The sequence below is a fragment of the Ruditapes philippinarum genome, unplaced genomic scaffold (genome assembly GCF_026571515.1).
Source record: "Ruditapes philippinarum isolate M1 unplaced genomic scaffold, ASM2657151v2 ctg321_1_1_1_1, whole genome shotgun sequence".
Lineage (NCBI taxonomy): Eukaryota > Metazoa > Mollusca > Bivalvia > Venerida > Veneridae > Ruditapes > Ruditapes philippinarum.
The window spans coordinates 98,336-117,096 of NW_026860898.1; the positions used below are offsets into that span (position 1 = coordinate 98,336).

Below are 18,761 nucleotides of genomic sequence, written 5' to 3' on the forward strand. Positions count from 1 at the left end.
TTAACTTAATGTTCCATTAATCTGCCAAGCAAAGTCCAAAGCAATTATTTAACCGCCAAGCAGTCGTCGGTAGCTGGTTGTCAGCCCAGACGTGATGTCATTTGTTCGATCCAAGTCTTCTACGTTAATTAACATAAATGTAACAAATTCTATTTCATGTCCAACATAGCATTCTCCAACACACAAACGTCGCTTTTCGTCGCCAAGTCTTCATGAATGACAATTATACTTAGTTACGACTCATATACACTGAATACTTGCTTCGTTTGTTGACATCTATAAGTAGGTCACATTATACAATAGCATTCCAGCAAGCTTTCGCGGCTTCTACAGGACATGAAACGTAATTTTTGCAATGACATAAACTATCCTAGCACGTGATATTGGCTTTAATTACGTAATTAAATAATAAAGAAACAATTACGGACAATAAATTCCCAGCGGCAGGTACATTATGACATTAGGTTTACGATTATGCTTCAATTTGCATACCAAAAAGTTTACTCCAAGAATGCATTACCGGCATAAGCTTCTCCTTCAAGTACTCCCTCCTCACCAACAGACAATATCTTTCCCGTTTTCTTTTATAAGTTTGTCTAGAAGATACAACATTAAATGATAACTTTCAAAATTTATTGGAGGCAAAGGACCACATTTGACTGCCTTTGCATTACTTCTGGGCAAATGGGCATTTTCCATAGTCTACCAGTTTTCTGTCAGTTAACTACATAGCAAATTCACAGTGTGTCTTTTTTATTAAGCAGAAGTCAAACCCATAGAAAGAGATACATTTACACAAACTATATTTGGATGTATTTCAAATTCAATCGATTCTATTGCATCGTTTGTTAAACAAATCTTTAATTCACCAATAGTTTTATTATATTAATGTGATACCACCAAAAATTTTATATCATGGCATGTATTTTGCCTTAAAAAAGGAAATAGTTTCTTCATATATAAAGTGACACATGAAAGTAAAAATCTGTAATACTTGTAAATATCTCACACAATATAAAAAACAAAACAAACAAGAATGACAAAATCCTGCTATAGGAATGTGTATATATCAGATATCATGCCAAGAACCCTGGCAAAGTTCAAGGTCAGAGTATTTGCAACATTCTCATCAAATATATTTTCTGCTGAAATAGAAAAAATTAAAAATAACCTACCTATTTAAAGGCTTTTGGTAAGGCTTGAAGTGTCACATGTAAAGAAAAGACCAAACTCTTATGGCTACTTAGCCAGTCTCCTGCTCTTTTTGGCGTCCATTGATCTTGAAGCTTGACATTCTCAAAAATATCATTGAAGAATTCCTGAAAATAACAATAAACACTAGACAATTCTAAATTTTAAAGACCAAGTATTTCATGTACAACAATAGAGTGCCAGTAGTTAATGTACAAAGATAGAGTACCAGTAGTTCATGTACAACAATAGAGTACCAGAAGTTCATCTACAACAATAGAGTTCCAGTAGTTCATGTACAACAATAGAGTATCAGTAGTTCATGTACAACACTAGAGTTTCAGTAGCTCATGTACAACACTAGAGTGCCAGTACTTCATGTACAACAATAGAGTATCAGTAGTTCATGTACAACAATACAGTACCAGTAGTTCATGTACAACAAGAGTGCCAGTACTTCATGTACAACAATAGAGTATCAGTAGTTCATGTACAACATTAGAGTATAAGTATTTCATATACAACAATAAAATGCCAGTAGCTCATGTACAACAGTAGAGTACTGTCAGTACAAGTTGTTCATGTACATGTACGACAATCTCAAGATCTGCTGGAAAATGTAAATATACAATGTAAACAATGTTTTTGTACCCTTACACTTGTTCTTGTTATGAGACAAGAACAGGTAACATAATAAACTACTTTTATGTTACCTTTTTTTCCACATACCTCAATTCCATTTTATCAATATAACTATAACTTATTACAGCTAATAATCCGTGAAACAACATGTATCTTCACCCTTTACGTCCTGGAATTGTGAAATGGACTTGCCCTGCTTTGAATTTAGAACAGTCCATTTAAAAATTTAGGGATTTCAATATCAAAATACTAAAACTGAGCATACAACAGTTTAGAGTCTGGTCAGACGGCACAAATGTGCACGCTACCCTGGTTCTATACTGTTGGCAGTGGCTATACACTTTCAGTTTCAGCAGATAAAGATTTAATACAAGATAAAATTAGAATAGCATTGAATTATTCTGAAATGAAGGCTAGCATTAGTAACCAACAAGCAAATTCGTTGAATTTATATCCCCCACCGAGTACTGGTTATTATTAACACAACAACTGAAGACATAAGGCTTTATTTATATATTAATCATGGCATAAACAGTAATATTCTTTGAACTTGATAAATATTCAGGGCAATAACAGAGCCATAACTTTGTGTTAAATAGTAAAATCTGGAAATGCCAATGAGATGTATGCATACTACATAACTAATCAAGGGCCATAAATCTGAGTTATAAGTATCTGACTGGAACAAGGCGACTATATGCACATCTCCTCTTAGTATCCCATAAAGTTTCGTTGAATTCCAGCCAGTAGTTGCAGAGAACTAGCGCGGAAACGATTTTTACTCCATATGCATATTGCATAACTAATCAAGGGCCATAACTCTGAGTTAAAGTGTCTGACCCGAACAAGCCGACGATATGCGCATCTCCTCTTGGTATTGAAGGTTCCCATAAAGTTTCGTTGAATTCCAGCCAGTAGTTGCAGAGAAGTAGCGCGGAAACGATTTTTTCTCCATATGCATACTGCATAACTAATCAAGGGCCATAACTCTGAGTTAAAGTGTCTGACCGGAACAAGCCGACGATATGAGCATCTCCTCTTGGTATTGATGATTTCCATTAAGTTTCGTTGAATTCCAGCCAGTAGTTGCAGAGAAGTAGTGCGGAAACGATTTTTACTCTATATGCATACTACATAACTAATCAAGGGCCATAACTCTGAGTTAAAGTGTCTGACCGGAACAAGCCGTTAATATGCGCTTCTCCTTTTGATATTGATGATTCCCATAAAGTTTCGTTGAATTCCAGCCAGTAGTTGCAAAGAACTACTCCGGAAACAATTTTTACTCTATATGCATACTACATAACTAATCAAGGGCCATAACTCTGAGTTAAAGGGTCGGACCGGAACAAGCCGACGATATGCGCATCTCCTCTTGATATTGATGATTCCCATAAAGTTTCGTTGAATTCCAGCCAGTAGTTGCAGAGAACTACTCCGGAAACAAAATTCGGACGGACGGATGGATGGACGGACGGACGGAGAACGCCAAAACTATATCCCCCTCCCGATTTCATCGGCGGGGGATAATTAATCACAGGGGGGAGAAAAAACTATGCCATCAAAGACAAGCATTCAGAGAAATAAAAGACAAAGCAGATCTGGCAGACGGACAAAATCCAAAATCTTGCTTTTCATTATCAGGGCATGATAACACAACAAATATACATTAAATGATTCAAGAAGGTGTATCACAAACAACGATAATAACAAAAATCACAAACAAATAACAAAAGCACCCTTCCTTAATGCATCGCGGACAAAAAATAGAAAATGGAAGAATCTAGGTCAGTACTCCTCCCTAAAAGTTATTGTCACTGTTAATAGTGAAGTACCTCAATAAATGCGTACAGTAGGTGCCAAAACTGCAAAAATAACGGCACAATCTGTAAACAGAGAGAGATAGTAAGACACTACTGGCATTACAACAAGACATCTTGCAGCAGATTAATTATCATTTCATATGAAAATAACAATGTAATACTCAAGTAACACGCTGTGTAATAATGTCTAAGTGTAGTAAGTATAACACGTTAAAAAATTTCACTTTTTTTTACCGTATAGAGGGTATTGCTCTACTGTCATAAGAGGTTACTTAGTGAGGGATGACCTACTTTATTGCACCCAGAATAACAGTAAAAACTTAAAAAGTTTAGTCATTTCTACTATTCAAGGACAACCAGTTACCTTTACCTACAGAAATGTTATAATTACATTTGTTTCATGAAAATAAAATGTCATTAGGCTTTTACCAGATTTAAAAAGTCAATTGTTCTATAAATTAACGCTTTAGCACAAGCGATCAAACTTTCTCCTGTGTCCAACGTTTAACATTTAACGAGTGTTCGTTCACGGCAACAGTAAATTGTAACCCAGCCTCCACCACCCATAGCAAGCTCACTCATATGGTATGAGGTTAAACGAAGAACCCAAACATACACGCACCCCTCATAGGGCAGTGTAGAGGATATGGAGGAAATGAGCAGAATTTTAGCTGTAGTCTGTCCCACAATGAATGGTCAATGAGGTAAATTTTCTGGCTATTAATTCTGCTGATGTTACTAATGGTTGAAAGCCTCATGTGGATAGTTATGATGGACAGTTCAATGTATGGTGAACACTAAATATGGATTCATGACAATCTGTATGTTGCTTGTAATTGCAAAAAAACGACTTTTTATCAATCATAGTGCACAGGCATGGGAGGCATGAAGTCAGCTTTATTTCTTACAAATTTCATAATTTACTTGCTGAACTGTGTACCCAAAATCAGCTGTCAGTTTTTATAATCAAAAATTAAAATTCCAGACCAAAACTTGAAAGTGACATTTGAAAGGTAATTATTTAATACAAATTATTTCTTTCTATAGTCAAAACTTTCTCTTATATAAAATAAGATTTAATAACTTACAACAAAGTTTAAGTGGAATCAATTAAATTTCTCCTGCGATAGATTATACGTAACATGATACGAACAAGTTATGATAACGGTGCAATAATTAGTCAAAAGAAAAATAGTTACCGATGGTTCATCTTGGTTTGATGAACTCGCATAGGTTAATCAGAAATTAGGAATGTTATCAACAAAATGTTGTTTTATACAAAGTTCACAAGTTTGTTTAATATCGACCTCAACGAACATGTATCAATCCATTGTTTTAATAAAGCTACTATGATAATAGAAGATAACTAACACTCGATTTAAATATGCCAATCGAGGCATCTAACGTTTGGGAGAGGTCTTTTGTTTCGTGCACAATACGCTTAATGCCAAACAGTTACAGGTTCAGTGGAAAATATCTGATAATTATTTTTTGTCAATTAATAAAATTTAAATCAAACAATTGTAATTAAACCTTGATAAATCAGTTAAGATGTGTGCGACACCGAAACCTTGTTAAACAAACAAGTTGTGCGTTGAATGGGTAAATGAAGAATGCTAGTAATTCAGAATGAACGAAAATGTTATAATTTGGATACAAAATCGGGAAAAATACAGTAATTAAACCACTAGATTGTTTTTCAATAATAATCAAGTGTTAATGTCTTTTTTATTAAATAAGTTAAAATTTAGTATGAATGATGTGTATTTCAAAAATAAGGATTTAAATCTGTGTAAAACTTTGGATTTTTTAAAACTAATTAAGGTAAGAAAATAATATATTTTTACACATGTATGAATAATAAAATTCATTTTGCCAAGAAACTAGCAGTCAGCATAAAATTGTATGCTTAAAATACAAAAAGGTTTTAGGTAAATAGTATTAACTATAGACAATGAGTTGTGCTTTGGTTTTATAGGATTTTTTTTATTTCTTAAAAAAAAAGGGATAAAAAATTAACAATTTATTTCAAGAAAACAAGCTATTAACATTTGAATTCAATTCTAGTATTTTGATTTGAAAGTCCTTAAACTTTGAGGAACTATTCAAATCTTAAATTAATATGAAATTTACACAACTTCAGTTGGATAAGAACCACAGATCATGAAACCCATAGGCCTCTCAGTGTTCAGTAAATCATGAAAATCAATTCACAGTGATATTTTGCACATTTTGGGGTAAGGTGGCTGGGCCCATCAGGTGGGGAAAATGTGTTGTTAGCAGAAATTTGGGGAAAACATCAAAATCAGCAATATTTGAAACAATCAGAACTTATCAATTCAATTTCAAAATATTAATCACCAGAATAACCCTGCACATACTGCTTTCCTCAGTATGAGAAACATACATGTATAATTTTTTTCAAGGAGGGGATTAGGGCTCAATTTGGGCCCAAAATTGACCTTAACAAAATCACTGATATTTAGAGGCAAAAACAAAAATATAATCATAGAACCAAAAAATAATCAGTCATATATTCAAATACTGTTCATACCTTGCACCAATTTTTCATACTTGTGAAAAATCAAATTCAAATACCCTATAGTACACTTTTATCAAAGGAATCACTTTTTTTGAAGATACTAGAAATGAAATAGAAAATTAAAGATTTCTTATGTGTCAAGGTTTTTGAAATTTAGATCATGTAGCAGGAACAAAAGAGTTCCTTATACATCTGAAATTTCAAATGTATCTGCAACTATAAAAAAAAACTTCCTGATATTTGCCTCGGGACACTGATTTTCATTTTGTTACAATATCCTAATATTTTGTAAACTATGTGCATGAACAGTTGAATGGGAAAACATGCAGCCAGACCAGTGTTTAAACCCTGAACTGTGCTGTACATACTAACCTACATGACTATTCAAACCATCTCTCTATTATCTTAAATATTAAAGTTGTTAACACTTACATTAAAATATAGTTGGATATTATCTATGTGTAAACATTTAACCTTTAACCTTTAAAATGGACTATTCCATATTAAAAGCAGGACAAATCCATTATGTTACCAGTATATATCACCCAAAAATTGCACTTATAAATGCTATGTCACATAAAAGGAGAACATTTAATTTTAGTAATGCATATATTTTGGCTATATTTAAACTTACACTCATAAGCAAACAACTTCCGCAATTTTCTCACGGTATAAGGTATTCGATTATATAGAAAATCAAACAAAAATGACAGATGATATCATAGGTAAATAAGGAAGGTCATGTAGGGTGTCTCAGGTTTAAAAAAAATCACATGTTGCACTTGTCTTTGATAATTCATTGTCCTCATTTATCTTACACAACAACAATGGATTACTTACATCTAAATTTGTGTCACACTTTTGTAAAAAAAAAAAAAAAAAATAAAAATGAAAAAAAAAAAAATTCTTATAATTATATAAAAGATGAATTGATGGAAAATATACGTCTTGATATTTTTAAATATCTTACATCAGAATAGCTTTTTTCAAAAAACTGAAAAATGCTATATTTTTCTCAAATAATCTTGAGTATGAGTAATAGGCTAATCTTAAACATGACTTATTTATCAGTATTAGTAAATTACCGAGATTAAGGCTCATTAGCTGCTGAAACTGATAGGGGACATTGTTGCAACATGGACCAAAATAACTCCCTACCACCCTGTGGGATGGCCAGTTTCCAAAACGTCTAGGATATTGCATATGTTTAATGAAATGATCTCTGTATACATTGAGAAGGTAAAACCGTGAGAAAGTTCACATTATAAGCCCAATGATGACATAAACTCTATATTAATCCTACTTCAGGTTTAACAAGGCAAATCACTTGAAATGACACTGCTCTATATCAGAAATTCATACAGAAACCTTCCAGTGTTTCTTGACAAATTGTGTTTAAGTGGACATCTTTGACAATAGGTAAGAGTTTCAGCAAATACTTGCCTCTATGTTAAGTGTTGAAACATTGCAAGATATCAATTGATGTGTTTGGGGTGAAATTACTGAATGAAGAAATATAGCTAATTTGTATCATTTTACTGTCTTTTGAAATATAGTTTATAAATCACAAAACTGTGGCTATTAAAAGGTAAAAAAAAAATTCAAGCATTAAAGTTTAAAAATTTTAAGTGTGTTATATCTTTTAAGGTTTAAAATAAATGATACAACAAAACAGGGGGAAGTGATCTAAGTTTTTTCTATCTTCTTTATGTACAGTTAGTGGTAACAGTGACTAATGGAACGTGCATTTCATACAGAATAATAGCAAATTTATGTTTAAATTAGAATGATTTTCTTTGGTTTCTGATTATAATTGTAATGACTGAAAACGGTAACATGGACAGTCATATCGAGTAAAAATACATGGTTTCTCTAAATACATTGTATATCGTTTAAAGACCTGTAATACTGATATTATACCATTTTAAACAGTATCTAATCGGGACTAGCCGTTGTGCCTCACAGATGCAATGTCTTCTCAGTCTAATTATACATTTTACAGTTTAAAGTAAATAATATCAGGAAATTATTTCGATGTTGTACGTTTACTTTGAGCAGAAATTTTTATAACAGAAGCTCCATGTTTTGAGGGAACCTTTAAACTCATCATTTTCATTATTTATGTAAAAGTAGTAGACTGATGCTGCCGACATGTCAGCTTCCCGCGGACTATTTACCGGTGCTAGTGTAACATTTATAAGTCATGTAAAGTACATTTCGTTTTCAAAATGTCGTTTAAACACGAAACGGATCTTTTATGAAATATCTCTTCATAAGCCGTCATTTGTAAAAAAAAACAAAAAACAAAAAATAGACAATGTGTCATGTTTAGTACTGTAAAAATATGTTAAATGCGGATAAATGACACGGTTAATAATGTGCGAGACAGAAAACTGCGGTTTACTCTCATTTTCGAAGCCTGGGAAAATTTGTGAAAGGATTCACTTGGGCAACCATCTCGAAAATTTTATTCAGTAACTTCTTTAAAGCTATAAACTACTCATTTTTGTTTTTTCTATTCATAGAAACAACACATCTATTTTTGTCTGATACATAGTACACGACAGATCATAACACAATTATGTACGTGAATGGTTGGTGTCACACCCTGTTCGAGAAACATGTATAGGGGCCTTCTATACATGGATACTTTTCATACCTCTAAATTAAAATTCGCTTTGTTCAATATCGTCTTTTGCTTTAACATTTGCCAATAAATGTGTCTGGTTGACAGTGTGAGTGATTTCAATATCAAATTTCTAAAATTTGAGCCATCGCAGTTTTGCCGTATGAAGGCGTTACTTAGACATGTATGGCTTAAAACTTTGAGACAAGCAGGATTAACCAGGTAACTTGGCTAAATACCCAACATTATTTAAGACAGTCTTGACTGAACGGACGGAAAGGCCGGCTAGAGTCTATTTGAAAGACCTTGGGCTGACCGAGAGCAATTACTGATGGCAAAGACAAATCACTATTTCCGCCAACATTCTAACCACATAATAAACACATGTGACATATTATTACAAACACATCCAAGACTTATCATATTTTCATTGATTTAAATAATAGATATCATTATTTTGCGCGGTGTGTTTGTGCTTAAAATGAAAGTAGTGCCGTTTCTATCTAAAAATGTCTTCTATGTGTTGGACTTTTGTGAAATATCAGAATCTATCTCCATGTTGAATAAGAAAGTTAGAATTTAAATAAACATATCAAACTCGGCGTTTCAGTGATGCATGCCCATGCATATAGTGACCTTTAAAACTATCTTTTTACCCAAAATGGTTTTGTTCTGGCAGAAATATGATCAGTTGATGGTATCGTATAATATTTTCCCACCGTTTACGCGTGGTGTTTTGTCGTCTTTATTTTCAAATGAAGGGTGCAAGGTTCACCCTTCATTTACTCAATATTTACTTTTATCCACTCATTGCCCAAGCATGGACATTGTTTAGACATTTGAAGGTTTTTATCTCCATGTATCTTTACTTTTAAACTGCTTAAGTGCGTTAACTGTAACCATGAGCGCTAGTGTTAGGCTAAAGAAAAACAAAGGCGGGCATTGGCAGACGATTAACGCGTTCACCGTCCGGTGATAATCTTTGATAAAGAATATTGCAAATGCTGCTCCCAGCAGTCCGTTTGTATCGAACGCTTTATTGTGAATAAGTGAAATGTTATTTGTCTGCTGAAAAAAAATCTTTGGGAGATAACACATGTCTTTAACAACAAATATATGGAGAAAATATTTAAGTGTATCAATAAAATTATGACGAAATAAAATTTTGATTATTAGATACTGCTTATAATATAAAAGGATTCCGGTGAAGAAAGTGCTAAAATAAAGTTCAACTGATACTCGTTATTCAGGGGGAATTATATAAATATATATAGATATATATTGTTATCCCAAAGTGGATTTTTACAGTGAATTTTCAAAAGTTTTTTTTTTAATTTTCATTACCATTCACCTTTTCTTTGCAAAAAATGTGAAAGGTATTTGGATTATATGTGTAATATATGTAACCAAATTGGAATATATGTAAACCCGAAGACTTGCTTCAGAACGCCCTTATAGCCAAGGTAAACAGTTTGTTGTGAAGATTATTTTGAACATATGGCTTTTCAGATCGAATGACTTATTGAACATTATATATTGAGATTAAATCAAAGGTGCAGGGCATGCGCACATTATCGCTGTCTTTATTTTATAATGAAAGCTATAATTCAAATTATCAATCGCTTTCCGCGTTTGATGGTAAAAATACCTCATCAATTATTCAACGAAAAGAATGCCAATAGAACGTTAATGTCTATTAAAATCATTACAAAGATGCAACTCTCCATAATGAACATTAAAAACATAATCATCGTTTATATTAAGCACTGTGTTGATTTCTATGATTAATATTTACCATATTCGTTAAAGTCAAGGGGTCGTGGGACAGAGTAAGTTCTCTGAAAAGACTCGTAGTCGAATTTTCTTTTCCTATTTTACTTTGGTAATTAAAAGTTTTAAATTACTCGTAACCTTAGCACATAGATTATGATGAATACATTAATTTCCTAAATCATGGATATCTTTATTTTGCAGATCGATGCATTGTCACCGTGTGGATTTAAATTTGTGACACTCGTTCCCGACCCACTGTAAGAGCATTAGACGTAAGTGAACAGTTCTCGAATATTTTACACTTTTTAGACAATGTGACATAGAATTAGATAAGTCTGTACCCGTGTGAAATTCGATACAAACAATCCGGACCATACCAAATGTGAATTCCTGTTTTATTTACTCATAAGCGATGTCATATGAATGAAAAATTTCTACGTTTTATACACTATAGATTGAAAGCAGAATCATCAACGGTTCGCGACGTACAAAAAAAAACACAGTTCGCTTATTTGTTTGCATACAAATTAAACAATACACGCGGAAGTCCTTCTGTTTCACAATTAAAATGAAGTAATCAGACAGAAAATCGTTATGATCAAATAAACATATCGTTAATTTATTCATGTATATCATAATAAAGTGATCTAAGTTATCTACTGATAATAAATATATAGTCTGCTTGAAAATTCCGGCTTGACAAACTTCGAACGTGGGAAATTTACTAGTGTGAAACGGTCCTCTCCCCAGGTACAGTTTATAATGATTGCGTTTCGCTGATATAACGAATACATGAACTAGATCGTTCAAGATACGCTGTACACTGTTATACACTTATATTGTAAGGGCCCTGCACTTAAATGGTTGATTTTCACGAAAAACATGGGGACGCATGACAGACGTCTTTTAAGGCGAAAGCTGGAGTGTAAGATTAATGCCAAAACGATTAGAATGTCTCTTATACATGTACATGCAACTGAATAATATGATATCAAGATCTTTCTTATGTATCATAGCAATAGAGTTGTATTTCAAATTAAGGGTACTTTCTTTCTGTTCTTTGCTTTTCTTCCCGTCTGTTTTTGTCCTTTTACCCAGTATAGTTTGTGGTACCTTATTTTCAGCGTGTTTTGTAAAATTTAAACTTTAACCCGGTATATCTAACAAACATTGGCCCAAACAACTGGCAAGATGATCGTGTATCTACTCTCAAACCCACGGACTGAACTTCAAAGACATTGTTTTTGTTTGTTTACAAACTAAATCGTAACTGAACAAGACTGTTTATAAATTTTATACTTTGATTCTACGCCTGCATGTGCTAAAAAAAGTAGTTCCTCTCTACGTTTCAGCAATAAAAACATTTGCTACTCATAAAAAATGAAACTGAGGCGTTCAGGCTATCTTTAATACAGTTATTAATTTGTAGGAAGCGACATACGTGTAATCGATATCCATCGATACCCAAAATATGTTTTCGAGTAATCTTCCTATAAATACTTAAGAGAAACACATCAGGCCACAAAATCCTCACTTCATCCTAAAACCGTTTGATCTCGCAGAATGTATCAATTCTACAAAAATTAAACATTCTCTTGTTTCCCTCTCTAATAACATGCCTGTCTGACCGGGACATATATTAATCAAGGAAGCACGGGCACATCTTCATTAGAAAGGCCGATTTGTAAATAATCTTTTCATTGATGAAAACATGTCGAAAACATAAGCCTTGAGTGGAAAACTAATTTATTTTTGTCGGAAAACAAATGTTTTATGATAACAAACAGATGGTCAGTTAAGAATTCTTCTAGCGCTATAGGTAAGTGTTTAGCTAAAATAACATCTGACCATTAGCTTTTAAAAACGGACTGACCACCCATTTTTGGTCAGTAATTTATCTTAATTACTGTTAATTATGGTCATTTATTTCAACAATAAAATGACCATAACTGCTGCATTTAATGTGTCTTAGGTATATGTGTAGAAGTATGATTCTGACATCAAAGAATGAAATCGAAATAAAACTACAATAAAAAGAATATTAAATAGTGCAGATGTGTACCAAAATTACTAAATTGTAATGCATTTCTCCGCATATTAATACATTTTCTCGATCTTTTACCATATCAAAGCAGAGTTACAATTCTTCATAATGGGACGAAAAGTAGAGTTAATGTCATTTTAACACGAACACCTTTTCTATCAAAAATAACTTATTTTTTATTAGCGCGACAATTGCGAATTTTAAGCGTGGTCTCCAAACCTAAGGTATTTCTAATAATGTGGTCGCGTTCCGCTTTGAGGACTTCAAGACTGTCTCAGGCTCCTTATGGCCCTACAGGACTACACATAAACCATTGAAAAGAATGTAGATCTTATTTGTTCAAGAAGGAAAAAAAAAGATTAATCATTTTGACAATATTTATTTTAAAGTTGTTCTCACTGTGTCAAATTGTTGAAAGCATGTACTTTGTTACTGTAAAAATAATGAACTGTCATGAATGTAGATAGCTTATCTCCGTTTTCATTGGAATGAGCGAGTTATCTTATCTCCATGCCTCATTGAGTGATAATTGACCGCAACGATTGTTAAACTATCATCAAAATATCATTTCGCTGAATGGTCATTTGGGACGGCACATAGACTTCCCACGCGTGCTCGCCTAGGAAACATAAACAGTCGGAAGTGTTCGTTTACGTATCGGCAATCCACGGCTGCTGAACGGTCTCTGTCAGTTGGCTATTTATTGGTACAAATTTAAGATAAAATTTTGGCAGGAGATATGCTAAATGTTGTAAAAATACCCAGAAGGGGGAGTAATGTAAAATAAAATAGACATGAATGATGGTTCAATTACTTCTTAAGTTTCATAGGTTGCTCTCAGACTGTTGACGTGTTGTTTTGTTTTTCTTCTGATATTCCCGAAAATAAGTGATCATTTACATTAAGCGACGGGTGTTAATTTTATAATTAAAATGACATGTAAACATTATGAACAGTTAGAATATAATAATATACAGATCACCTGACATGTTCTGTTTACAAACACATCACTTTAAACAAGTATTGATATTCCATCTTGCATTTCCAAACAAGTTTCCGTAACCTTTTTTTATCAAACTTTATATTTGCGGCAATGTGTTGCTTATTAGCTAGCCTAATTAATTCGGCGTGAACGGTTTGACCCATTTTACATTTTTTTTTTTCTTACTGTCAAACCGTTGGAAAAAGACAGCGTCCGTCCAAAATTATTCGGTGTCTCTTTGACAAGTCTAATTAGTTGGACTACTTATTAGCTATATGGGTGTTGAATCGCATAAAAAATATATAAAGAACGACCATAATTAAAATTTACGGTTACTTTGACATCATTGGTTACGTCCCTTGATATCGTCATCTGAACGGGCAACCGGAGTAATAAAGGCAAATATCGATATTGTCAGTGTATTGAAAATATTATTCACATTTTAGAAATTATTCCTGCTTGAATGAAGACGTGTTTTAAAAGTTTCTTTTTGAGCTTTTCATATTCTTTCTTCTACGTATTCATACAAAAGATGGTACTGACCATTAAAGAACTGTATAGCTCACAGTTTTAGTCAACAGTACTGTTTAATTGCTCTATCAGATTAAGTTCAGAATAAAGAAATGTTAGTTTATTTTAATGAAGGTTTTGTTCGTTAGCTAGAATCTCTTGGAATCAGCTGTGTTTACCCTTACACGGCTGGAATGGAAACTAACAAACTTTGATTCTAGTATAGAGCCAGGTCAGCCTGAACATCCGTGCACTGTGACCGGGCTCTGTATTGGTGGCTGACTTTCTTCAAATCTTCATTTATATATCCCCGAAATTGATAATGGACAGTTCCAAAAATGGAAGCTTGACAAGTCCATTTAGGAAATTCAGCAGGATAAGGATCAAAGGAAATCGAGTCCAGACTGATAGTATTATAAGAATTTCAGACCGACTTAGTAGTTTAAAACAATTAAAAAATCACCTAACTAATTCCCATACATTATGATTTTCTCTACATGACAATATTCAATGTCAAGCCAGGTTACATTATTTATTATTTTATTCAAGGTCATAGATATCCAGTTATAAAGGTGGTGGGTTAGGTTATATGACTTGTTACAAAATAAATTGGTAAACTTTCTCATGGGTATCTAGTAACACACCGTGTGGACACGTATTGTTTGTTATACATGGCTTCTAAACCAAAGTGAACCTTACGATATAGTTATGTATTTATATAGCCACCATTGGATATCCACTTGATAATTTGTGAAGAGTACCGGGGTTTATTCTACTAAATTCAGTCAAAATAAAATAAAAATAGAGGCAAACAATGTGTAATGTTTATCTAACGCGCAAATTTGAATATTTAGAATTTTCCGCAACTAACTCTGTAACTTTTCGTAAGTTGACCAGAACTATTCTGTTTTTTAAGTACATAGTTGAAATTTCTTATTACTTGTTTTGATGCATATTTTTAGTGACGTTAATAAGATAAACAAAACTTTTGGCATTATCGATCTATTTCATGTTATGGACAATTAATAAATCGAGCACAGTTGCGATGAAAAACCGGTCAGAGTGGCGTTGATTAATTTATAAACACGGAAACGATATGACATGTTCGATGCACGCGAAACCTGAAACCTAGCAATTACCCTGGCCATGTTCATGCCACATCCTAGTCGCACCGCCTACCCCGTAATCAACTAGCCTCGCTCTCGAGCTAACATCTGATATAAGTAGATGTAATTGCTGTCTGACGACAACACATCACCCTCAACTGTAATGAAAGTTAACTAAACAACACTCGAAAACTTTTCGCATTTTGTTAAGTTGAACATTTGTTGATTATCTTTCTGTTAATATTTAACGTTTACTTATTTCCATCTGGGACACAAATATAACAAAAAATAAGGTATAATTTGACCCCAGTTTCCATATTGTTTTTTCTCTTTCTTTTTTTCCTTCTTACATTATTGATTTTGAATGTTTGGGTGGCTTATCTAGAAAATTATTTACATTCAAACTGTGTGATGAACGAAAAATACAATGGGTTCTAAAGGCTAGAAGGGGTTGGCAAGTTCTAAATTAAGGTTAAAACTTCAGATTTCCGACGAATGCAAGAACAGATTTACTATTACAAATTGGTGTTACAAGTAGTTCCCAAGGGCCCGTTGCCAATTATCACTTCGGATAATTCGTGTATCATCGATGCCAGTCTTAGAATGGCTCCTTTCCACTCTTGTTTCTATTAATTAATTAATAAGATATCAAGAACTCATTCCGTTCTTTAATTTAACATAACACGAGAAATTACCAGTTCGAGTATTTTACATTATCGGCATAGCGACACTGTATAATTTGGATAATTACGTTAGAGTAATGTCCCTTGAGAAGAACCGATTGCAAGCGCTTTGAACATGGTAATATAACCAGTATCATATTTTTACTAAGTGTGAACAGATACCTTAAGAGGGGGGATAACATAATAAGGGCCAATTCCACAAGTGTCGTGTTGATCATGAGTTACACATATGGATTATAAATGATTGTATACATGTATATCCGTTGTTATTAATAATCACGATCATAAAGAAATAACAAGTAATATTCTAATCTCTAGCATGCCAATCAAAGCTCATAATGAACAATGTATATCGTCTGTTCATTCTGGTAAAAACCAATTAACCATTGAAAAGTTTATAAGAATATCTTGTCATCATATGTCCACTAGTTCATCTTCACTTTCTGCATTTCTTGCTTGGACGCCCTTTGATGCTTTGCATCAATGCTTTTCTTGTTTTACTATGTACTACATTTGTATTCCATCAGTGGGTCTTACAATTTTCTATTGAAATTAGTTTTATCAACAATTTAAAACAAATAAACTGCCATTCGTGGACTTTGAAGAATTTAATTTTATAAATTAGACCACAGAAATAACAAATTTTCAAAATAAAAGAAAGTATTGAGGTGTTTTATTGCCAATGCCATTGTCCCCTTTCTTCTTCTTTTGCATTAATAAAAAAGCACTTTTCGGAATTTGAATGTACTTGAAGGTATATTAATAACCCAAGTGTTTCGCAATTATGCCATTGTAGCGTAGATTCGTGATTGCTTTTATTTCAAGTGTTGTCACGTGGTGTGGACACACGCCATTTGAAGTATGTTTCTCAACTTCTTGACTTTATTATTCATAATATAAGACGCACGTGCTTTTATTGATAGAAATCTGTGACATCTTTTGACGTGTTTCTCATTTTTCCTTTCTTGACTTCTTTGATATAGCGATCTAACCCTTAAAATTTACATCAAGCATTCCGTTTATTGTACTGCCCTTAAGTGTTCTACAAATGATCTTACTGGACTTGACCCCGGCAATGTCCAAGTGGTCTCGAATATCAAATTTCCTATCAAACGCTTAATAGAAATGTCTCAAAAGGTTAGTTTGTCAAACGCATAAATATACTTAATACTCGACTGATAAAACTAATTAGCAATTCAATAAGGGCGAGATAGCCGTCAAATATTTAGCCCTAACCAATAACAGTGTCCATCTTAAACACTCACAAACGGTTAAATTCAATAATTCGTTACAGATAAGATCGGTGTCCCCCCTCGGAGAAAAGTAAATGATCATCATTTTCAAGATTGAATATGGTATGAGGTTATCATGATGTAAAATATTCATTTTTGACTTTACTTTGGTCAGTGATAAATTATCTTCGTCCTTTGATCAGTCAGAGTTGAATATGTTTAAGTTATGTTTTACTTTATGCTGAACAATGTACTTTGCTATGATTTTGCTTGGTTAGAGTTATTAAAAAGTTTACAATGTATGGCTGTTGTCAAGAAAAATCATCGTCAAATTCTTTAGGATTTTTTTTCGCTTTGATTTTATCAGGCTTTGTTTTTATACATATAATAACTGCAACTGCGTATCTGCATTTTGCCTCAGATATTCTTGTTTGAAGTTTTAACATTCCATGGCTTATCTCAATTGGCCATTGCAGATCACGTGCCCTTCTCAGCACGCGCCCGACAGGGTGTCGTTAAGCGCTATTTCAGTTTTGTCTTATCCGTCAGTCATCGCGCCATGGAATTTTATTTTTGAAAATCTAAGTACAATACAGATCGTTAAAGACGTAACGGAAAGATTTTCTTTCCTCTTCTGAATACATTGTTTCTTATGCAATTGTTAAAAAAAACATTACAATATAATTGCTCAAAATTTAATTTTATATTACCATACATCTTGCCGTTTCATATGTGTTGATAAATTGAAAGTACTGAAAACATTTCAGTTTAGTTTCGTACGCTGGTAAGATATAAATCTCCAAGTTTTTTTCCCGTGGCCTAAATAATGCTTCTTCAGCCATTTTCAAATCTTCTTTTACTGTTTATTACTCTTAAACGCCTGCGTTTTAAACATTGAGCATTTAATATCGCTAGCAAATCTGTAGTCACCGCAACTGTTTACTTGATTTCCTAACAAACGGTAATACAGTCGACCTTTGAACCGTTAATTCGGAGAACATAAACTGTAAATCACCCAAAAGACTAACACAAACTGTTTACTTTTTCCATATGGCGAATATCTATAAAATAAAAATGAGTTCTATTAAACGTCACAGCTCGTGCTTTGTACAGATGTTTTAAAAATCCAGATGTACTTCGCTGCAACTTTCTGTCGCCATTTTTACAAAACTAGCGTGTCCATAGGCCTTCTGGGAAACTTTAGACCGAGCTATGCACGCGCCGCATTTTAGATAAATGTGAAAGGTTATAATTAACTTTTAACTCACGTGACCTCATAAAACTTATACTTAACATCTGATAAATAACCATGCCGAATTTCGAGCAAAGACGGTTTCGACCAAACTTCATTGGAACAGAAGCAGTTACTTGGTTGTCCACTGACTGATATAAAGAGCGTAGAAAAAACTCCTGATACTTAAAAAAAATGCTGGCCAGTTTTGACTTTGTTTTGTCATAAAGGTGTTTTAAATGGGCACGTTTTCAATGTAGCTTGAAAATTTGTTTAGTAATAGCAAATGTGTATTCGCGAAAAGTTTTGGTGTCATCAAAGCAATATTGTACTGATTTATGTGATGTTATGGTCATCTTTAGTTTGGCTTTGCTGT

General features: G+C 33.2%; 1 protein-coding gene and 1 long non-coding RNA gene across 5 annotated transcripts in view; one reads left to right on the forward strand and one right to left on the reverse strand.

The window, feature by feature from the left end:
- The window catches only part of LOC132713791 (uncharacterized), a 52,861-nt gene extending 51,352 nt beyond the window's left edge, over positions 1 to 1,509 (reverse strand). Inside the window, exon 1 of the long non-coding RNA XR_009623483.1 lies at positions 1,176 to 1,509. This is a non-coding gene — a long non-coding RNA (uncharacterized LOC132713791). The remainder of the gene's footprint in view (positions 1 to 1,175) is intronic.
- The window catches only part of LOC132713790 (delta-like protein B), a 98,319-nt gene that overhangs the window by 51,476 nt on the left and 28,082 nt on the right, over positions 1 to 18,761 (forward strand). For 2 of the 4 annotated variants that reach the window (XM_060696467.1, XM_060696466.1), the window contains exon 3: positions 10,799 to 10,869. The exons of 1 other annotated variant lie outside the window; for it this stretch is intronic. The gene's annotated coding sequence lies outside the window, so the exon portion shown is untranslated. Of the gene's footprint in view, positions 1 to 7,506; positions 7,618 to 10,798; positions 10,870 to 18,761 lie in introns of all 4 variants that reach the window. One more of the 4 variants, XM_060696469.1, reaches the window with a different exon arrangement.